Source organism: Acinonyx jubatus, chromosome D4 (assembly GCF_027475565.1).
Source record: "Acinonyx jubatus isolate Ajub_Pintada_27869175 chromosome D4, VMU_Ajub_asm_v1.0, whole genome shotgun sequence".
Lineage (NCBI taxonomy): Eukaryota > Metazoa > Chordata > Mammalia > Carnivora > Felidae > Acinonyx > Acinonyx jubatus.
In genome coordinates this window covers 91,904,584-91,926,608 of record NC_069391.1, presented here as the reverse complement: position 1 = coordinate 91,926,608, position 22,025 = coordinate 91,904,584, and the positions used below count along the sequence as shown (strand labels likewise).

General features: G+C 39.5%; 1 protein-coding gene across 8 annotated transcripts in view; it reads left to right on the top strand.

Annotated features, from left to right (window-relative positions):
• WNK2 (WNK lysine deficient protein kinase 2) overlaps positions 1-22,025 on the top strand; it is a 132,185-nt gene that overhangs the window by 64,276 nt on the left and 45,884 nt on the right. The gene's annotated exons all lie outside the window — the stretch shown is intronic.

Below are 22,025 nucleotides of genomic sequence, written 5' to 3'. Positions count from 1 at the left end.
CCTGGATGAGGGGTCAGGGGAACAGCAGCATTGTCTGCAGTGGCTCAGTTTTAAAATAAGAATATGCTTGATTTAATACACACACACCCAGTTAACTAGAGGGAGAAAAACCCTTATAAAGTCAGTTTTCATTGTGGTGCATTGATTCATAGGACGTGCCCAACTTAAACCCTAATTCCCTCATCTGTTCACCGATCTCAGAGAACCTTTGGGAGCCAGTTTCCTTACTTATTTGAAAAAAAAAAAGTAGCTACTGTCAGGGACAGCAGATTTGTTCATTGGGATGCACCATCCACTGAGGATGAGAGAAGCTGGGTGATCGTCAGCTCGAAGGTCCTTGGGCATCAAAGGCAGTGCAGATCAGGCCAGGGTCCAGGGGAGGGTGGAGACCCAGGATGTGGGCTAGCCCGGTGCTGGCCCTGCTCCCCTGGAGGCAATTCCCATTCCTGAAAGGTGACTGGGAGGCTGAGGGCTGAAGCTTCAGCAGGCTGGAGAGAAGGCGCGGAGTCCTGCTGGAAAAGTGACAGGCCAGGCAGAGAAAGGAGCCACCTCAGCATGGCGCCCGCATTGGGGTGATGTTGGAGCATGTGCCGTGCGCTCAAGCAGAAGCACGCAGGTCCTCTCTGGAGGAGGGTGGCTCCGTTCTGGACCTCACGGTCGTGCACCTTTTGAACGCACTACTTGACTCACGATAAGAAATAGAGAGTCTGGGTGATATGGAGTCTGCACACCATAGCAGCCCTTCACTGAGCCTAGCCGCATGCCGGCACAGCTCTTTGAGACTTGGGAAGTAAGTAGCAACAGGGGGATGGGGGAAGTGAGCCAGAATTCCAGGGATTCCTGGGCTGGTGGTGAGCTTACAGCCTTTCCCTCTGGTGCCTCCTGGCCTGAGGTCAGGGCAGTGTGCAGCCTGGGAGTGAGTGCTGGGTGCAGACAGGGAGGCTCCGGGAGATGCCTGCTACTCTCCTTGCAGAGCAAGAGAGGGAACAAATTCCTAAAGCACAGAGCATGGTGTGGGGTCCTCCCTGTCCACCCCCCACCCCCAACATTTCTGAGGGGCAGCAGCAGCAACAGGAACCAACGCAGTGGAAGTGGAGAGGCTTTCTGCTGGGTGGAGCCAGAAGTCGGAGGACAAAGGATACAAAATCAAAATCATTGCTCTTTTCACTTTCTTCTCTCCTGCCACTGGGCTCTGCTCCTCTCAGTTGTTCAAGTGGATGGTTTCAGGGGACTGGAAAGGGGTGTCATGGATCTGAGATATCATGCAAAAGGAGGAGCTTGGGGAGGAATCCCATGAAGTTGTTTATGAACTCCTGGGCTTACCCTCGTCCTGTGTGTGTATGGATCTGATCCTATTTAGCACATGATAAGCTGAGAACTGAGCTGATGGATAGACTGACATTGTAGCCACAGCTCTTAGAAGGTGGATTGTAACTCGCAGCTTGAATCTGACCAGGTTAGTTGTCTGCTAAAGGAAACATCAGCATTTCACCATAGGAGTTAAAGAGATGTAGGGTCTCATGGTATTCAAAATCCAGACGAATGCAGTCCAACCAGTGTAATCCAAATACCCCTCAAATGAAAAACAATAAAAATGCCAGCTTGCGTTGGAAAAAGACCACCAACAATGACAAGACAAAATAGATGTTGGGATGATCTCACAAAGACTTTCAAGAAACAATTGTAAACATGATCCAACAAGCAATTATAAACGTTCTTGAAACAAATGTTGAAGTGGAAAGTGTTCATGAAGAAAGGGAGTACAAAGAGGAGACAGAAACTTGAAATACCTGGAACTATCTAATCAGAACTTAGAAAAAGATGAACAGAGCTTCACGGACTGTGGAACGGCACGGAGGTCTACTGTTTGTGTCATTAGTCCCAGAAGCAGAAGAGAAGGAGTGCAGTGCTGAGAAAATATTTGAGGAAATAATGCAGAAAACTTCCCAAGTTTGGTGACATTCAGACAAACCTATAGATTGAAGAAGCTGAATGAATCCCAAAAAGGATAAACCCAAAGAAATTCATACCGGGACACATAAACTGCTGAGAAATAGAGAAAGAAAAAACTGTGAAAGCAGCCAGAGAAAAATGATGTATGAGCTGGAGGGGAGCAGTGTTTAAATGACTGCAGATTTCTCACCAGAAACTGTGGAGTCCAGAAGGAAGTGGCATGGCATTTCTAAAGCATTGAAGGAAAAATCCTGTCAGCCCAGAATTCTGTTTTCAGAGAGAACACCAAAAAAAATAAAATAATTCAGAAAGAAAAAGAAAAGAAAGAATAAACAAGATTTCTAAAAAGAGGGGAACAAGGGACAAACAAATCATAGGTCTACATCTAAACAATAATTGAATTAAATGTAAGTGGTCTTAGCACATCCTTGAAAAGACAGAGATTTGTGAGACTGGGTTAAAAGAAAATTTGACTTAATTGTTATCTATAAGCAACTTCAAATATAATGCTATAGATACATTAAAAGAAAAAGCATAACATGCAAACACTAATCAAAAGGTCACTGGAATGGCTATTTAATATGCAAAATGGACTTCTAGAGCAAAGAAAATGACCAGGAATAAAAAATAACAACAAAAACAACATTACAACCTAGAAGAAAAAAAAAAAGATAAGTTCCTAGAAACACATAATCTTCCACGACTGAATCACAAAGAAATAGAAAATCTGAGTAGATAGATTATAAGTAATGAAATTGAATCAGTAATTTAAAAACTTCCCAAAAAACAAAAGTCCAGGACCAGATGGCTTCAGGTGAATTCTACCAAGCATTTATTTTATTTATTTTTATCAGAAGGGGAATTTTTTTATTAAGAAAATAAAAATGAAATAACAAAACACATGCAGTTGAAGTTTTGTGTAGAGAGCAATTTATAGCAAGAAATGCTTATATTCTAAAACAAAGGTCTTTAATCAATTATTTATACTTCCACTGTAAGAAACACCTGAAAATAATATAACACTGTCTGTTAACAATAGTGGAATTAAAAGAAAAACTTTTTTTTGAGCAGTACTCCGTTTTTAATTTTGATATTTAATTTTATTTTAATTACCTGGTACTCATCATGACAAGTGCACTCCTGAATGCCCATCACCAGTTTCACCCATCTCCCACCCACCTCCCTTCTGGTCACCATCAATTTGTTCTCTACAGTTAAGAGTCTGTTTCTTGGTTTGCCTTTCTTTCTTTTTCCCTTTGCTCATTTGTTTTTTTACTTAAACTCTACATATGAGTGAAATCACATGGTACTTGTCTTTCTCTGACTGAATTACTTTGCTTAGTGTTCTACTCTAGCTCCATCCATGTTAATTGCAAATGGCAAGATTTCATTCTTTTTTATGGCCGAAATAATATTCCATTGTGTATATGTATGTGTGTATATATATATGTGTGTGTGTGTGTGTGTGTGTGTGTGTGTGTGTATATATATATATATATACATACACACACCACATCTTCTTTATCCACTCATCAGTTGATGGACATTTGGGCTCTTTCCATATCTTGGCTGTTGTAAATAATGCTACTATAAACATCAGAGTCTATGTATCCCTTTGAGTTAGTGTTTTTGTATTCTTTGGGTAAATACCCAGTTGTGCAATTACTGGATCATAGGGTAGTTCTATTTTTAACTTTTTGGGGAACTTCTGAACTGTTTTCCGGAGTGGCTGCACCAGTTTGCATTCCCACCAGTAATGCACGGGAGTTTCCCTGTCTACACATTACCACCAGCACTTATTGTTTCTTGTGTTGTTGATCTGAGCCATTCTGAGAGGTGTCAGGTGATACCGTAGTTTTGATTTGCAGTTTCCCTGATAATCAGTGATGATGAGCATCTTTTCGTGTGTCTGTTAGCCATCTGTTATGTCTTCTTTGGAGAAATGTCTATTTATGTCTTCTGCCCATTTCTTTTCTTTCTTTTTTTTTTTTTTTATTTTTTTTTGACATTTATTTATTATTGAAAGACAGACAGACAGAGCGTGAGAAGGGGAGGGGCAAGAGAGAGGGAGACACAGAACCTAAGCAGGCTCCAGGCTCTGAGGTGTCAGCACAGAGCCTGATGCGGGGCTCGAACTCACAAACCGCGAGATCATGACCTGGGCCAATGTTGGCTGCTTAACCGACTGAGCCACCCAGGTGCCCCTCTTCTGCCCATTTCTTAATTGGATTATTTGTTTTTTGGGGTGTTGAGTTTTATAAGTTCTTTGTATATTTCGGATACCAAGTCCTCATCAGATACATCATTTGCAAATATCTTCTCCCATTCTTCAGGTTGCCTTTTAGTTTTGTTGATTACTTTGCTGTGCAGAAGTTTTTTATTTTGATGTAATCTCAATAGTTTATGTTTGCTTTTATTTCCCTCACCTTGGGAAAGAATCTAGAAAAACTTCGCTATGGCCAATGTCAGAGAAATTAATGCCTGTGCTTACTTAAGCTAGGATTTTTATGGTTTCAGGTCTCACATTTAGGTCTTTAATGCATTTTAGTTTATTTTTGTGTAAGGTGTAAGAAAGTGGCCCAGTTTCATTCTTTTGCATGTTGCTGTCCAGTTTTCCCAACACCATTTGTTTTGGGAAAACCAGAGACTGTTTTTCCCATAGGATATTCTTTCCTGCTTTGTCAAAAATTGACCGTATAATTGTGGGTTTATTTCTGGGTTTTCTATTCTGTTCTATTGATTGATGTGTCTGTTTTTGTACCATACTATCTTGATTACTATAGCTTTGTAATGTAACTTGAAGTCCAGAATTGTGATGCCTCCAGGAGCTTAGCTTTTCTTTTTCAAGATTGCTTTGGCTATTCAAGGTCTTCTGCAGTTCCATATAAATTTTAGGATTGTTTGTTCTAGTTTTGTGAAAAATGCTGTTGGTATTCTCGTAAGGATTGCATTAAACGTGTAGATTGCTTTTGGTAGTATAGACATTTTAACAATATTTGTTTTTCCAATCCATGAGCATTGGAATGCTTTTCCATTTCTTTGTGTCATCTTCAGTTTCTTTCATCAGTGTTTTATAGCTTTCAGAGTACAGGTCTTTTACTCCTTGGTTAGATTTGTTCCTAGGTATCATCATTTTTGTGCAATCGTAAATGGGATTGATTCTTTGATTTCTCCTTCTGCTTCATTATTGGTGCGTAGAAATGCAACAGATTTCTGTACATTGAGTTTATATCCTGACTTTTCGGAATTCGTGTATCAGCTCTAGCAATTTTTTGGTGGAGTCTTTCAGGTATACTGTATAGAATATCCTGTCATTTGCAAATAGTGAAAGTCTGACTTCTTCCTTGCTGATTTGGATGCTTTGTATTTCTTTTTGTTGTCTGATTGCTGAGGCTAGGACTTCCATTACTATGTTGACTGAAAGTGGTGGGAGTGGACATCCCTGTCTTTTATTCCTGACCTTAGGGGAAAAGCTGTCAGTTTTTCCCCCTTGAGGATGATGTTAGTTGTATATTTTTCATATATGGCCTTTATTACATTGAGGTATGTTCCCACTTAAACCTACTTTGTTGAGGGTTTTTATCATGAATGCCTGTTGTGCTTTGTCAAATGCTTTTTCTGCACCTATTGAAATGATCATATGGTTCTTATCCTTCTCTTACTGATGCGATGTATCACATTGATTGGTTTGTGAATGTTGAACCACCCTTTCAGCCCAGCAATAAGTCCCACTTGATCGTGGTGAATGATTTTTTTTTAATGTATTGTTGGATTCGGTTTGCTAGTATTTTGGATGGGGGGGAATTTTGGATTTATGTTCATCATGGGTGTTGGCTTGTAGTTCTCTTTTTTAGTGGTGTCTGGCTTTTGGTATTAGGGTAATGTGGCCTCATAGAATGAATTTGGAAGTTTTCTTTCCATTCTATGTTTTGGAATAGTTTGAGAAGAATTCTTAACTTTCCTTTAAATGTTTGGTAAAATTCACCTGTGTGAAGCCATCTGGTCTTGGACTGTTGTTGGGAGTTTTTTGCTTACTGATGCAATTTCATTGTTGGTGATCAGTTTGTTCAAATATTCTATTTCCTCCTGCTTCAGTTTTGGAAGGTTATGTTTCTAGGAATTTATTTATTTCTTCTAGGTTGTCCAATTTTTGGCGTATAGTTTTTCATGATACTCTTTTATAATTATTTGTATTTTTGTGGTATTGATATTTATTTTCTCTCATTTTAATTTTATTTGAGTCTTTTTTTCCCTTGATAAGTGTGGCTAGAGGTTTATCAATTTTATTGATTTTTTTTTTTTCAAAGAGCCAGGTCTTAGTTTTATTGATCTGTTCCATTGTTTTTTGGTTTCTAAATCATTTGTTTCTGCTGTAATCTTTATGATTTCCTTCCTTCTACTGTTTTGGGATTTTGTTTGTTCTTTTTCTACTAACTTAGGTGTAAGGTTAGGTTGTTTATTTGAGATTTTTCTTGCTTCTTGAGATAGGCCTCAAGAAGCCTATTTATTGCTATATATTTTCCTCTTAGAACTACCTTTGCTGTATCTCAGGTTTTAGAGCGTTGCATTTTCATTTCCATTTGTTTCCATGTGCTTTCTGATTTCCTCTTTTATTTCCTGGTTGACTTATTGATTATTTAGTAGTGTGTTATTTAACCTTTTAATCTTTCCAGATTTTTTTGTGGTTGACTTCTAGTTTCATAGTGTTGTGGTCATATGACTTCGATCTTTTTGAATTTGTTGAGGCTTGTTTTGTGGCCCAATGTAATTGAATATATTCTGGAGAATGTTCCATGTGCACTTGGAAAGAATGTGTCTTCTGCTGTTTGGGGATGGAGTGTTCTGAATATATCTGTTAAATCCATCTGGTTCAATATGTCACTCAAAGCCATTGTTTCCTTGTTGCTTTTCTGTTTAGATGATCTGTGCATTGATGTAAGTAGGGTATACAGTCCCCTACTATTATTGTATTACTATCGATTAGTTTCTTTATGTTTGTTATTAATTGTTTTATGCATATGGCTGGTCTCATGTCGGGTGCATAAATATTTATAATTATTATATCTTCTTGTTGGATTGTCCTCTTTATTATTATATAATGGCCTTCTTTGCCTCTTGTTACCGTGTTTTAAAGTCTGTTTTGTTCAATATAAGTAATGCTACTCCAGCTTTCTTTTGACATCCATTTGCATGATAAATGTTTCTCCATCCCCTCACATTCAATATGCAGGTGTCTTTAGGTCTGAAATGAGTCTTTTGTAGGCAGCATAGATGGGTCTTGTTTTTTAATCTATTCTGTCACTGTTTGTGTTTTGGTTGGAGCATTTAGTCCATTTACATTCAAAGTAATTATTGATAGATATGTATCTATTGACATTGTCGTTTCCGAAGATTTTCTCTGATTCTTCGTTTCCTTTTTCTCTCTTGTGGCTTTTCTGATTTTCTTCAGTGATATATTTGGATTTAATTATCTTTATTCTTTGCATATTTATTAGTGGTTTTTGATACATGGTTACCATTAAGTTTTTATAGAACATTTGCTGCATATAGCAGTCTGTATTAAGTCAATGATCATTCAAGTGTGAACCTGTTCTTTACTCTTGTCCTTCTTACCTAGGTAAGAAGGTATGGTATCATGTTCTACCTCCTTTTATTTTGTGAGTTCCTTGACTGAATATTTACAGAAACACTCATATTTACTTCTTCTGTGTTTCCTGCAGGTATACTGTCACTTTTGGTCTCTCCTTTCAAAACGTTCCCCCTTAATATTTCTTGCAGGGCTGATTTAGTGGTCATGAAGTCCTTTAAGTTTGTTTGTTTAGTTTTTGTTTTTTTGGTCTGGGAAACTTGTTATCTCTCCCTCTATTCTGAGTGGTAGCCTTGCTGGATAGAGTATTTTTGACTGTAGATTTTTACCATTCAGCACTTTGACTATGTCATGCTACTCTCTTCTGGCCTGCAAAGTTTCTGTTGAGAAATCTGCTCATAGCCTTATGTGGTTTCCCTTGCATGTAACTATTTTATTTTGTCTTGCTGCTTTAAGTATCTTTTCTTTATCACTATATTTTGCCATTTTAATTACAACATATCTGGGTATGGATCTGGTTTTGTTTATTTTAATGGGAGTTTTCTGTGCATTCTGGATCTGGATGTCTGTTTCCTTCCCCAGATTAGGGGAGTTTTCAGCTATTATTGTTTCAAATAAATTTCGTGCTCCCTTTTCTCTTTCTTCTTTTGAGGTTCCTATAATACAGATGTTATTATGTTTGAGTCACTGAGTTACCTAAGTCTATTCTTGTATTGCATAATTCTTTTCTCTCTCTTTTTGTTCAGCTTGATTAATTTTCATTCCTTTGTCTTGTAGGTCATTAATTTCTTGTTCTTCTTCCCGTTTGCTATTCATTCCATCAAGCATATTTCTCATTTTGTTGATTGAGCCTTTTATCTCTCCTATGTTATTCCTTATCTTGGTGTTAAGGGTCTCAGTCACGTCTTCCACCCTTTTCTCAAGTCCAGTGAGCATCCTTATGATTGTTGCTTTAAATACTCCTTCAGGCATGTTATTTATATCTGTTTCTTTTAGGTCTCCAGCTGTGGCCTTGTCATGTTCTTTCATTTGGGATAAATTTCTCTGTCTTCTCATTTTGTCTACATCCCTGTGCCTGTTTCTGTGTGTCAGGCAAGTCAGCTATGTCTTCTGTTCTTGAGGCTAATGGCCTTATTAAGAGGAAATCCTACAGTGCCCTGCAGTGTAGTGTCCCCCGTTCCTCAGGGTCTCACACTTCAGGGAGTGTCTCCAGTGTGTGCTGTGTGGGCTATGCTTTTGTGTCCTGGCTGCTTTATTTTTCTGACCAGTTGACCTCAGGGGCTCTCTTTGTCTCCTGTGGGCAGTGTTTGGTCCCTGGCCTGAATGTGGCGTGTTTTAACTAGATGTGCTCTGGTCTGCTTGTGCAGTGAGCCTTATTGCCACTGCTGCCAGAACGCAAGCCGAGCAAAACTCCCAAGTTGGGAGATGCAGTGTGAGTAGCGGATTATGCAGGTCTTCTCAGGGGGCGGAGGGGGTCCACTATGCTGGGATTGAGGCAAGTGTGACTGGGAAGTGCGGTTTTTTTGGAGCATGGTCGGAGGGGGGCTTGGCATAAGCAAGTTAAGTAGAGTGCTGGTTTCCGCAGGTGGCCCTATGCTCATGCTGAGGGGCAGGGGAGGGAAATGACACCGGAGAGCTCCTTTGTTCCCAGAGTGGTCTCTCTTGTGAATGGTGCCTCTCTGGGATGCACTCTGAGGTGAGCGTACAACCTCCCTACCGTGTGCCCCAGGTGCTCTCTGGATCCCCATTTCCATACCGTATGCCTGCAGGCTGTTTGCCTGCCTTCTCTCCAAGAGCAGCATAGTACCTTCCAGGCTCTATCTCAGCCAAGCCCACTAACCTTTAAAACAACAGGTTTTAAGCCCCTCTGGTTGCAAGAACTCACAAAATTTGGTCCCTCTCGCTTTCCAGGCCAATTGCCGTGGGGATTAGCTTTCCTTGTGTGCTCCCCCTGCATGTAAGTCTATCTCTCATCCGTCTCTGTGACCATGGCGCCTTCCCCACTGCAGCAGTCACTCTCCATTTCTCTCCCAAGCCACGGCTCTGACTTCCTTCTTTGTGTGGTCTCCTCTCTACCTTTAGTTGTGGAGTTCGTTTGCCAGTCTTCAGACAGATTTTGGGGCTTTTTAGGATGATTTCATAACGAGTTATATTTGTGGGATGAGGTAAGCATAGGGTCCTCCTACTCTGCTGCCATCTTTGCCTGTTGAATTCTATCAAACATCTAAAGAAAAGTTGGTACCTGTCTTTCCATACTATTGCCGAAGAGGAATGAATGCATCCAAACTCATTCTGCGAGGCCAGCATCACCCTGATACCAAAGCAAAGACACTACAAAAAAAGAAAATTACAAATCAGTATCCTTGATGGGCCTAGATGCAAAAAGCCTTAACAAAATATTAGCAAATGAAATTCAACAATACATCAAAAGAACTTTTGTCTGAGAACAAGACAAGGATGCCCACTCTCATCACTTTTATTCAACGTGGTACTGGAAGTCGTAGTCACAGCAGTTAGGCAATAAAAAGAAAGAAAAGGCACCCAAATTAAATCAGAAAGGAAGAAGTAGAACTACCACTATACGCAGGTGATGTGACGTCATGTATAGAAAACTATAAAGGCTCCACCGAAAAACAGTTAGAACTAATACAAGCATATCTCATTTTATTGCACTTCACAGATACCCTATTTTTTTTACAGATTGAAGCATCGTGGCAGTCCTGTGTCAAGGGTCTATTGTCACGATTTTTCCAAAGGGATTTGCTCACTTTGTGTCTCTGTGTCACATTTTGGTAATTCTCAGAATACTTCAAGCTTTTTCATTATTATTATTATATTTCAAGTGCTCCATTCTCATGATAAAACTTAAATGGATGTTTATGGATGAGCAAAGAAAGTGGTTCCTTGAGGCGGAATCTACTCCTGGTGAAAATGCTATGAAGATTGTTGAAATGACAACAAAGGATTTAGAATATTATATAAACTTAGTCATAAAGCAGTGGCAGCGTTTGAGAGGATTGACTTCAGTCCTGAAAGAAGTTAAGTGGTATCAAACAGCATTCATGCTACAGGGAGATTGATTGTAAAAGGAGGAGTCAGTGTGGCAGACTTCATTGTTGTCTCATTGGAAGAAAGTGCCACAGCCACCCCAATTTTCCACAGCCACCACCTTGATCAGGCAACAGCTATCAACATCAAGGCAAGACCAACAGAAAGATTATTACTTGCTGTAAGCTCAGATGATAGTTAGCATTTTTGAGAGATAAAGCACTTTTTAAATGTTTATTTATTTTTGAGAGAGTGCAAGCAGCAGAGGGGCAGAGAAAGGGGGACAGAGGATCTGAGGTGGGCTCCATGCTGACAACAGAGAGCCTGACGCAGGGCTCAAATGCACGAACCATGAGATCATGACCTGCAAAGTCAGATGCTTCACCATCTGAGCCACCCATGTGTCTCAGAAATATTTCTAAGTTAAGGTGAAAAATTTGTAGTTGCATCAAAAAGAATAAAATACCTAGGAATAAATTTAACCAAGAATGGGAAAGAGCTGTACTCTGAAAACCATGATGTTGATGAAAGAAACTGACCATACAAATAAATAGAAAGATATACCTTGTTCATGGATTGGAAGAGTTAATATTGTTAAAATGTTCATATTACTACCAAAATATAGATTCATTGCAGTCCTATCAAAATATCAATAGCAGCTTTCACAGAACTGGAACAAAGAGTTGCAAGATTTGTGTGGAACCGCAGAAGACTCCAAATAACCAAAGCAGTCTAGAGAAAGAAGAACAAAGCTGGAGGTATCATGCTCCCTGATTTCAGACTATATTATTAAACTGTAGTAATCAAAACAGTGTGGTACTGGCATGAAAACAGACACACAGATCAGTGGAGTAGAATACAGTCCAGAAATAAACCCATGCATATGTGGTCAGTTATTCTGTGACAAAAGAGGAAAGAAAATGCAGTGGGGAAAAGACCGTCACTTTAATAAATGGTGTTGGGAAAATTGGACAACTCCAGGCAAAAGAATTAAACTGGACCACTCTCCTAGGCAAGGGCAACAAAAACTAAACAAATGGGGTTGCACCAAACTGGGAAGAGCTTTTGTGCAGCAAAGGAAACCATCAACAAAATGAAAAGGCAACCTTTTGGGAGAAGATGGGAGAAGATATTTATAAACCATACATCTGATAAGGGGTTAATATCTAAAATATATAAATAACTTACACAAGTTAATTAAAAAAAAAACCCACAACTTGATTAAATGGGCAGAGAACTTGAACAGACATTTCTCCAAAGAAGACATACAGTTGGCCAACAGACACATGAGAGGATGCTCAACATCTCTCATCATCAGAGAAACACAAGTCAAAACCACAAGGAGACACCACCTCACACCTGTCAGAATGGCTAGAAGAAAAAAAAGACAAGAAATAACAAGTGTTGGTGGGGATGTGGAGAAAAGGGAACCCTTGTGCACTGCTGGAGGGAATAATTGGTGCAGCCACTATGGAAAACAGCATGGAGTTTCCTCAAAAAATTAGTAAATATGTCTGTTATATGAGTCAGAAATTCCATTTGTGGTATTTATCTAAAGAAAATGAAAACGTTAATTGGAAGAGATACATGCACTCCTGTGGCATTATTAGCATTATTGACAATAGCCCAGATATGGAAGCAACTTAAGTGTCTATCCAAAGATGAATGGATAAAGATGTCACACACACACACACACACACATTACTCAGCCATAAAAAAGAATGAAAGCTCATGATTTGCAACAACATAGATGGACTTGGAGGATATTATGCTAAGTGAAATGTCAGAGACAGATGCCATATTATTTCACTTACATGTGAAATCTAAAAACAAATGAACAAAAAAGGAAAGGACAAATGAACAAAACAGAAACAGACTCATAGACACAGGAAACAGCTTTTGTTTACCAGAGAAGAGAGGGGCTAGGAGATGAGCTAAGTAGGTAAAGGAGATTAATAGGTACAGACATCAAGTTTTAAATAAGTCATGAGGATATAAAGTACAGTATAGGGAATATAGTCAGTATTGTAACAATTGTATGGTGATAAATGGTAACTAGACTTACGGGGATCATTTTGTAATGTAGAAAAATATTAAATCAGTATGATGTGCACCCAAAACAAGTAGGATATTGTAAGTCAACTATGCTTCAGTTAAAGAAAGAAAAAAAAGAAACATTACATAAAAGGGCCAGTTAATTAAGATGATTTAACAATTCTAAATATGAATGCACCTAACAGTAAAGCTTTATTTTGAAAGGAGACGTGAGCAAATCCACAATTATAGTTGAAGACTTTAACACTCTGCTCTCAGTAATAGATAAATCTGTAAGTTGAAGAATAAGTCTCAAGGAAAATTGGAAACATTTTGAAATGAACAAGAATGAAAATTCAGCATATTAAAATTTGTGGAATGCAGCTAATGCAGTACTCAGAGGGAAATTTATAGCACTACATGGTTAGATGAAAAAAGAAGTCTCAATTCAATAACCCAAGCTTTCATCTTGAATTTAAAAAACTAGGAAAAGATAAATCCAAAGCAAGCAAAATGAAGGGAATAAAGAGCAGGTATCAATGAAATTTGAAACAGAAAAACAACAGACAAAACTAATGAAACAAAAATTGGTTCTTTGAAAAAAATCACTAATTTTGATAAATCTCTGAATACCAGTATCAAGAATAAAAGAGGAGAGCTATCACTCAGTACCTGCATAAAAGAATAACAATCATGGAATCATAGTCATGGAATACTATGAACAAACCTACACACGTGAATTTGACAACTTAGATGAAAGGGACTAATTCCACAAAGGCACAACCTGTGAAAACTCATCCAAGAGGGAATAGTTAACCTGAATGCTCCTGTACCAATTAAAAAGACTGATTTTATAGTGAAAAATCTCCCCCCCAAAAAAGAATTGTCCAGGGCTAAATGGTTTCATTGGTTATCTAGCCATTCCTTGTGCAACAGAAACCAAAGCAGATGTCTGTATGAGGATTTTCACAGATGTTTGTAACAGCTTTACTTACAATAGCCGAAACCTTGAACTAGCCCCACCTGCTGTCCATCTGATAAACATATTGTGGTTTATGCACACAACATAACACTACTCCATAACAAAAAAGGAATGAACTATTGGTACTTACAATAGCATGGATGATTTTCAAAGTAATTATTGTCTTTGTCTAAAGACTATAGCAAAGTCTAAAGGCTTTGGCTAAATTAAGCCAGACAAAAGTGCATGTTATATGATCACATATAAATGGAGACTATAGGGACAGAAAGCAGATCATAGTTGTCTGGGAAGGAGAGTGTGGCAGGAAAGGGATGGCGGGGGTGTAGATTACACAGTTCATGAACAAATGTCTGGGAGAATGATGAGTATATTCATCATGTTGATTGTGGTGGATTTTGCTTATATGCCCCAAATAAAAAAATCCCAATTGAATGGAAATTGTGAAACTGAAAGATACAGTAGTCAAAACTAAGACTCACAGGATGTTTGTACACTGCTGGAGGCAGAATTAACAAAGAACTAAAAAAGTAAAAGGAGCTAAGAAATAGAGAGATTTCAGTGAGATAGTCAAACATGATATAATTGGTGCCCCAGAAAGGAAAAGAATAGGACAGTATCAAGTTTGAGGAGATAATGTAGAGTTGAAAGGCATTAACCACAAATTCAAGAAGGCCTCCAAACTGAGAAACAACATATTTAAACATATTGTAGTGAAAGTACAGAGGCAAACAGAAGAATTGAAAGAATGCTTAAGAAAAAAGCAGGTGCCTCTAAAGGAGCAACAGTGAGCTGGATGGCCCCTGTCTTAGTAGAGACAGTGTTTGCCAGGAGACCACCAAATGCTACTACCCTCAAATGATAACAGAAATAAGCGCCAGCTTCGAATCCCTGCTTGGTGATAGGATTCTACGTAAGTCAAGACGAAATAAAGACCAAAATAATTGATCACGTCCACATCTCCCCTAAAGAAATACTGGAGGAGATATTATTAAGCAAAATAACCCCCAGCTATCCTGGATGGAATGTCAGAAATGCAGGAGGGAATAAAAGTAATGGCATTGTAGATACATGGGTAGATCGAAATGAACGTTGACTGTATAAAAGTGTTGTGTTTTTTGAGAGTTCAAATATATTTGTTGTGTTAAAATACGTGAAAATACAGGGATACTTATGAGGGGGAAGGAATTGTACTCACAGGGCTTCTGGGTTCTTGCATTATGTGGGAAGGGCCAACATCAAGAATGTGTACTGTTGTCTCTAGAATGCCCCTGTGAGAATTATAAAATAGTAGATTACTCACACACTCATGGTGGCGGGGTGTAGTGGGGAAGAATGCTTAAAAAACAAAAGAACAGGAAGGAGAGAAAATGTAACATTGAACAAGCAGAACACATAGAAAATCATTAGTAAGATGGTAGTTTTTACCCAAATAGGTCAGTAATTAAATAGAAATGGACTAAATGTCAAAGGTTGCCAAATATGAAAAAAGGAAACAAACAAATAACAAACTAAGACCTAAGAATACAGAAAGTTCAGTGTAAACACGCGGGGAAAAAACACAGTATGCAAATACTAACCTAAACAAAGCAAGTGCAGATCTTTTTGTATCAGAAAAAGATAGGCTTTTTAAGGCAAAAACAATGGTGAAAGATTCAGCTCTTCAAGAAGACAGAAGAATTCTGTATTTGTGTGTCTTTAATAACATAGCCTCAACATACATAAAGCAAAAATTAACAGAAGTAAATGAAGAAATAGATCTACAATCATTATTGGAACCTTTAGAACAGGAAGACAAAAGTCATTAAGGATATATTGGATTTTAATAGAATTAGCAATCTTGGTCTATATGTAGATCACCCAGTGGCTGAAGAATACACATTTTTTTCCAAGTCCACATAGGGTTTTTTTTTTTAAAGATTTAAAAAATAATTTTTTTTGTTTTTTTTTTTTTTTTTGAGAGACAGAGCATGAGCCGGGGAGAAGCAGAGGAGAGAGATAATCCCAAGAAGTCTCTGCCCGGTCAATGCCTAGAGCCCAGCACAGGGCTCAAACCCACAAAACTGTGAGATTACGACCTGAGCTGAAATCAAGAGCCAGACGCTTAACCAACGTAGGGTATTTTTAAATTAGCCGTATGCAAGACACAAAACAAATCTCAACAGATTTCAAAGATCAAAATCATTCAATGTGTGTTCTCCAGCTATAGTTGGGTAAGCTGGAATTAAAAAATGAGATATCTAAAAAAGTCTCCATATGTTTTTCAGTTAAGAAATGTATTCATAGGGGCACCTGGGTGGCTCACTCGGTTAAGTGTCTCTTGATTTTGGCTCAGGTCATGATCTCATGGTTCATGAGTTTGAGCCCTGTGTCGGGCTCTATGCTGGCAGTATAAAGTCTATTTGGGATTCTCTGTCTCTCTGTCTCTCTGGCCCTCCCCAGCTTGTGTGCTCTCTCTACCTCTTACCTCTCTCTCTCAAAAATTAACTTTTTAAAAAGTATTAAAAAAAGAAATGCACTTGTAAATATTTCATGAAGCAAAGAAGGAATCATGGAAATCAGGAAAACATCCTGAATGGTAATGACATGAAAATCATGCAAATGAAAATATTACATATCCGAACTTGGGCATGCAGCTAAATCTATAATTTTGAAGAAATGCATATATTAGAAAGGAGAAAAAGCTAAAAATCAGTGATGTCCACTATAAAAAGAAAAACTCAAAGAGGAAATGCAACAGATAAGAGCATGAATTAATATAAAACAAACATACAAAAGAGTGTCAACAAAGCTTGAAGTTGGTTCTTTGAAATGTCTGGTAAAATTTGTATGCCCCTGGTGAGACTGAGCATAGAAAAGAGAAGGCACAGTCAAGACCAGGAATGAAGAAGACATTGCTTCAGTCTGACTAACACTGAGAAGGAGTTAAGAGTATATTATGTGTAACTACATGCCTGTAAATTTGAAAACACGGATGATGCCCTAGAGAAATATAACTTACCAAACTTATATAAGAAGAAACGGAAAATCTGAAAAGTGCTATGAACATAGAAAAATTAAATCGGTAATTAAAAACCCTCTCACATTTGTCATTTATGGTGGCAAGATTGCTGGAGGACCTCCGTGTGTTGGTCTTCCAGGGTCAAGTGCAGGCAGAAAAGAGAATTATTTCGGTTCGGAAGGGTTCTGAAGTTCTGGGCCTGACTCTACTCTGCAGAACTAGGAGTCAGACCTGCCTCTAAAGCAATCATGTGGACAGGTGGCTGCATGCTGAGACAGTTATGTGCACATCCCTGGAATTGGAAGGAGGGACAGCTGTTCCCTGCCACACAAGGGAGGGGGTGGATGCTGCATTGCCACAGCCAACATGTGTTCATCAGAGCGAAGCAGATGGACACAGCCAGATGTTGGAACAGAGATGACATTTGTCGAGATAAAGGGAAAGGACAAATGGAATTCACGTGAGGAGTGGAGAATTCTGCTCAGATGAAAACCACAGAGAGAGAGAGAGAGAGAGAGAGAGAAGCCACCCCCCCACCCCAGGATGACTGGGAGGGGTCATGTCAGCAGGAGGCAGTGTAGGAGCTATAGCCTTCATGCCCCCCATGAAAACATACACCTGTCCATTAGTGGAAACGGTCTTGGGAGGGCTTAAGTGTCCAGCTAAGAACCTGTGGCAACACAGTGGAGCAAAAATATAGACAACTGCAAAAAAAGGATCCCTGGGGAGATGGGATTACATGAGGCCTCAGGAAATGGCTAGGATCAAAGAAGGTGGGGCTCTGTCAGTGCCATGGCGAGTGCCATCATGGCCCCCAGTGGCATGCTCTGGGGAGGCCCTCGGAGGAACTCTGCAGCCCCTGCAGCAGCCCGGGGTCCCCACAGCTTTCACAGCAGAAGACCCGTATGCTAGTGGGCAGACCCCAGTGGCCTGCCTCACAAAAGACGTCTTTGCCATGGGTGTCATCCGATAGCCATTGCTGCCATAGACCCTCTGCAGAAGGAGATTCTGCTGTACCCTCTTCCCAGACCTTCTGGGAAGACCTTTTGCTCTTGTGCCAGCCTTGGACCAGGACTGTCTGCTGCCTCCCCAACGCTGTGCAGATCCCAGACTGCTGAACCCTGGCTGCTCCGGGTGCACCTGTGCTCTAGACCTCAGCTCCATGACAATGCCACACTTACGCACCTGACCACTGGAGCCACTATCATTGTGGGCTAGCCAGTGCCCCGGAACCTGGGGCCATCATCCCCCTGTGGGTGCCTGCCCTCCAGACTTCTCTATATCTGTGCCATAGGCACCTGTACTTCAGACACCCGTGCTGCCACTACCCACAAGCTGGACCGTGTGCCAGGAAGAATCACCTTAGCTGCGACATCCCCATGGGAGGAAAAACATTAGGAGGTACCCAGAAGCCTTCATGACTGAAGACCCCAACAGCCCTTATAGCCACTGCTGCCACCTGTAGTTGAGGACCTCTGCCATCTTTGCTGATGCTGATGTTGGCTCATAGACCTGCACGGAGACTCCACTACTGGGCCTGTCCTAGAACCACTACAGCCTACCCAGCTGAGGTCCTGCACCCATTCGCAGATGGTCTTTACCCACCAAAACCCATCTGTAAAGGCTGCAAGAGGTGACTGTTTCATCAGTGCAACGTTAGCAACACGAGGTTACAAGAAACATAAAAAAAAAGCAAGCAAACATACCACCACCAAAGGAATGCGGTAATTTTCCTGTAACTGACCCCAAAGAATTGAAGATGTGTGAATTGTCAGAGGATTCAAACTTAACCGTTTTGTTTTTTTTTAATGTTTGTTTATTTTTGAGAGAGAGAGACAGAGCATGAGCGGTGGTGGGCAGAGAGAGAGGGAGACATGGAATCCGAAGCAGGCTCCAGGCCCTGAGCTGTCAGCACAGAGCCTGACACAGGGCTCGAACTCACAAACCGTGAGAGCATGACCTGAGCCGAAGTCAGACACTTAACCGACTGAGCCACCCAGGCACCCCTAAACTTAACCGTTTTAAGGAAGCTCAGTGAACTACAAGAGAACTGTGAAAATTAATAGAAGGAAACCTTGTCTATAATGGAGTCAGGGGGTCAGCAGAGTTGCAAACCCAGCAGGAAGAGAGGGACCTTGCAGGTGGATGCTACTTTACTACCCCAGCAAGAGGAAGGAAGGTTTCTTCCTGGCAACAGCTCAGCCAATGAGAAACCACTATACTTCCAGCTCCCAGTTTACTTCAATGCACTTTTAGTTTACAACAGCCCCTCCCTACACCCCCCTCCTCTATAAAAGAGCCTCCTTTTTGGACTTCTTCTCCAGACTTGCCTGTTGTTTTACCATAGCTAGCTTGTCCCAGATTGAAATTCTCTGTTAAGAATAACCCCCCCCCTTTTTTTTTTTGGCAAAATAACAGTTTTATTTTTAAGGTTAACAGAATACATGAGACAACTCAACAAAAAATATGTGAGGAAAATGAGAAGTTCAGTAGAGAAATAGAAATCATGAAAAGAACCAACAAATATTGGAGCTGAAGAATACAGTGAATGAAGTAAATAATGCAATAGACAGCATGAATAGCTGACTTGATCAAACAGAGGAAAGAATTTGTTAACTTCAAGACAGGTTATTTGAAATTAACTAGTCATAGGAGAAAAAAGAAAGAAGGATGAAAAAAGCGAAGAAAGCATATGTGAATTTGGGGGCACTATCAAGCAACTACTATCTGCATTGTGGGAGTCCCAGAAGAAGAGAGAAAGAAAGGTCAGAAAGCTTATTTAAGAAATTCCCAAATCTAGTAAGAGTTATGTACGTCTCGGCACATGAATCTTACAGGTCCCCAAATAGATTGAACCCAAAGAAGACCTCACCAAGACACATTCAACTATCAAAAATCAAGACAGAAATTTGAAAACAGCAAGACAGAGAAAAAAAAAATACCCACTTCATTTCAAACAGGTGAATACCCAAAAGGCTTTCAGCAGATTTCTCTGCAGAAACCTTGCAGGCCAGGAGAGAATGGAATGATATATTTGCAGTTTTGAAAGTAAAACATGCTTGACAGCCAAGAATATTGGCAAAGCTGTCCTTCAGAAATAAAGGAGAAAGCCTTTCTCAGATGAAAGCTGAGGGAGTTCAACACCACTAGACCTGCCATACCAGAATGCTAAAGAGAATTCTTCAAGCTGAAGTGAAAGGATCCTAATTAGTAACATGAAAAGACATGAAAGTGTAAAACTCACTGGTGAAAGTAAGCATATGGTCATCCAGAGTATGATGGTTGTGTACAAATCACTTGAGTATGAATGTTAAAAGTCAAAAGTATTAAAAATAACTATATTTACAATAATTTCTAATGGATACACAATGTAAAAAAGATGTACATTGTGTTACCAAACATGAAATATGTGTGCGGGAAGTAGAAGTGTAGAGTTTGGTGTGCAGTTGAAGTTCCCAGCTCAAAATGGACTTATTTATAACTATGTTTTTAATGTAAGGCTCATATTATCACAAATAGCTTTAGTATGCAAAAGACAAAACAAAGCATACTTCTATGAAAAATCATCAAATCACAAAGGAAGATAGCATGAGAGGAAGAAAGGAATAAAGAACTACAAAGCCAGAAAACAATGAACAAGATGGCAAGAGTAAGTCCTTACTTATCAGTAATTACTTTATATGTGAATGGATTAAGTTTTCCAATCAAAAGATGTAAACAGTATAGACTTCTGAATACCTCACTTTCAATAACGGATAGATCAGACAGAAAGTCAATAAGGAAATACTGACTGGAATGACACTGTAGTGGAACAAATGGATCTAATAGACGCCCAGAATACCTTCTCCCCACCCGCCCCCTGAATAGTAGCAGAACACACATTCTTATCAACGTGCATGGAAGATTCTCCAGGATCACTTGGAAGATCATGAAACCAGTCTTAAATTTAAGAGGACTGAAGTCACAATGTCTTTTTTGACTACATGAAGCTATGCAGCTAGAAATCAGTAATGGGAGGGAAGCAGGAAAAGTGCAAATACATGAAAACTAAACATCTGAATAGCCAGTGGCTCAGAGAAGAAATCAAAAGGGAAATAAAAAAATACCTGATGGGGCGCCTGGGTGGCGCAGTCGGTTAAGCGTCCGACTTCAGCCAGGTCATGATCTCGCGGTCCGTGAGTTCGAGCCCCGTGTCGGGCTCTGGGCTGATGGCTCAGAGCCTGGAGCCTGTTTCCGATTCTGTGTCTCCCTCTCTCTCTGCCCCTCCCCCGTTCATGCTCTGTCTCTCTCTGTCCCAAAAATAAATAAACGTTGAAAAAAAAAAATACCTGAGACAAATGAAGATGGAAACATAATGCACCAAAACTTAAGGGATGCGGCAAAAGCAGTTTTAAGAGGAAAGTTTATAGTGATAAAGGTCTACATTAAGAAACAAGAAAGATCTCAAACAACCTAACTTCATACCTCCAAGAATTCGAAAAAGGAAAACAAAGCCCAGAGTTAGAAGGAAGGAAACAACAAAGATGAGAGCCGAAATAAACGGGCCAGAAAAACAACAAAATATAAATGAAATGAAGAGCAAGCTTTTTTGAAAAGGTAAACTAAATGGGCGTACCTTTAGCTAGACTAAGAAAAAAAGAGGACTCAAAGTCAGGATTAAAAGATGAGGCATCACAACAATTGATTCCATAGTAATACAGAAAATCATGCGAAACTACCATGAACAATTACATGCTAACCTATTGGACAGCCTAGAAAAAATCAAGATAAATTCCTAGACTCACACAACCTACAAAGATTGAATCATGGAACTAGAAAACCTGAATGGATCTGTAACTGTAAGGAGATTAAGTAAGTAATCAAATCTCCCAACAAAAGTCCAGACCACTGGTGAAGTCTACCAAACATTTAAAGACGAATTAACACTAATCCTTTTCAAACTCCTCCAAAAGTAATGAAGAGGAACATTTCCAAACTCATTTTATCAAGTCACCATTACCCTGATACCAAAGCCACACAAGAAGGACACCACAAGAAAATTATAGGCCAGTATTCTTGATGAATATACATGCAAAAATTCTCAGCAAAATAATAGCAAACTGAATTCAATAGCACATTAAAAGAATGGTAACTGTTATGTGGGACTTATTCCTGAGATGCAAGGATGGTTCAGCATAAGCAAATCATAAATGCGATACGCCACATCAGCAGGATGAAGGGTAAAATCATAGGCTCATCTCAGGTGCAGAAAAAAGCTTTTAAGAAAATTCAACATCCTTTCATGATAAAAATCACAACAAATGAGATATTAAAAGAATGTATTTTAACATAGTAAAGGTCATATAGGACAAGCCAACAGCTAACATACTCTGTGGTGAAAAGCTGAAGACTTTCCTCTTAGATTAGGAACAAGAGAAGGATGC